This window comes from Hyposmocoma kahamanoa, unplaced genomic scaffold, assembly GCF_003589595.1.
Source record: "Hyposmocoma kahamanoa isolate Upper Pololo Valley unplaced genomic scaffold, ASM358959v1 102, whole genome shotgun sequence".
Lineage (NCBI taxonomy): Eukaryota > Metazoa > Arthropoda > Insecta > Lepidoptera > Cosmopterigidae > Hyposmocoma > Hyposmocoma kahamanoa.
In genome coordinates this window covers 3,408,757-3,410,678 of record NW_020653337.1, presented here as the reverse complement: position 1 = coordinate 3,410,678, position 1,922 = coordinate 3,408,757, and the positions used below count along the sequence as shown (strand labels likewise).

The 1,922-nt window shown below is 33.9% G+C and overlaps 1 non-coding gene across 1 annotated transcript; it reads right to left on the bottom strand.

Annotated features, from left to right (window-relative positions):
- Nucleotides 1–1,507: 1,507 nt before the first annotated feature.
- Nucleotides 1,508–1,626, bottom strand: LOC113237629. Its single transcript, XR_003311050.1, has one exon. It is a non-coding gene; the product is annotated as a U5 spliceosomal RNA (small nuclear RNA).
- Between the last annotated feature and the right edge of the window lie 296 nt (nucleotides 1,627–1,922).

Below are 1,922 nucleotides of genomic sequence, written 5' to 3'. Positions count from 1 at the left end.
AGTGAAGTAAAATAAATAATTACTTTCTTCATTAAAATATCATTAATTTCAATTATATACTTGAAAATTAAATTACCACAATTCGACCCCTCCTACACAAAGTATCGTATGTCGAAATTGCCAAGTTTACAGGGGAGCGTTTTAAATTTCAGACAAACCTCGTTACTTTAAAACTCGTTCTCGAATAAAACTGACAAATGCTAAATTCACGTGTTAAGCTCATTTCTGTGAATTCAGAACTTTAAAACGCGGTAAATTTGGCAATTCGACATATATGATAACTTCACGTAGGAGGAGTCGAATTATAAGATATACTCATTACAAAAGACCAAGTCAATACAGACTCAAGTTTCATTCAAAAAGACTCGTGTCCACCAGTATATTAGCTCTTATAGCCCTTTACAACTCTAAGGGGCGTATTCCAGAACTCTACTCAATACTGAAGTCAGGACTTGAGTATTACAGTGAGCACTGAAAATCATACTCAAGTCCTTGCCATTAGGGTCGTATTTCCAGTGCTTGAAATCATACTCAAGTCTCCTCAAATTCTGACTTGAGTATTGAGTAGAGTTCTGGAATATGACCGTAATAGTTATTTTTGATATAAGTGCGGAAAGTTAGTCATTATTCACGAGTCTCGAGGCTTCTTGGCCCGAGCCAGTACTATAATAATCCAATACTATATAATGAACGTATCGAGTGGAGGTCCACAGTCTCTGCCTACCCCTGAATGGGTGACAGGCGAGATTTTTATGTATATATTTGTTTTATGTATTACAGATAAATTGTATCTCACTACCGTGCACGGGTTCCTAAAGAAGTTTAAACAAAAGTACCAGGACTTCATAATAAGAAAAGTGGTTACAGACCGATATTACAGAAAATAAACAAAAACAGCACGTTAGAACTAGATTTCCATAGACTTTTAAATAATGGTTGCAGTGGTTGTATTTCATTATTTTAATTTACTAGCAGAAAATGAGTTTTTTTTTAAATACTGTTTTATTTTACTTTCAATGTAGTTTTTTCGCAAATGTATTAAAAAACGTCGTTTGATACACGTGCGGATTTGTCATTTTCACTTGTCTCGCGTCTTGATCCTCGCCTCTGGCTCGGGCCAAGAAGCCTCGAGACTCGTGAATAATGACTAACTTTCCGCACTTATATCAAAAATAACTATATTTAACAAATTTGACCTAAACTAATAAAAATAATACTTTACAAACTTAAAACGTTAATTTTGAATCGAAGTATATAAAAAATTGTTCTGTCGTTGGGGCTAAATATGACATAGTGACCTGTTTGTTTCTTTTAAGGTTTAGTCACGGTTCTATTTCTAATTTTGAGTGAAGACACTACCGTATGATTTCTTTTTCGAATTTAGTTAGATAAATATCTCGTAAATTTGATTTTCTAATGCAAGGTCAAAAACTAACACAGACCTCGATCGGTTAGGTAAAAGACGTAGAAATTATATTCTTACTTTTCGTTTCTTAGAGTAAATAGAGCTCTACTAATCAAGTAGAGCCTCAAAAAAGTGCTATAGACTCATTTGAGTGTTCCCCTCCACGGAAATCTTTAGTAAAAGGCGAAAGATTTATGCGTTTTGAAGGGAAACCAGAGTTGGTCGAATCGAGATACAGCGTTGACCCAACCAAAACAGGGAAAATCTTAACACCGCGATGCAGAAATCGCGTCAAATGGTACAGTGCCATCTAGCGGATATTTAGTGAACTAAAGTTGAATACGAAGGAAACTTTTGCATCGGATGTGCTATCACTTCCTTAAATTAATAAAAGAAAGTTTTGTCCTAACTGTCAGCCGGTATTAATTATAATTTACATGATATTCCATCTATTTTTTTAAATTTGTTACAAATAAAAATCTTACAAAACATGTTTCAATACAATGTAACATAAACT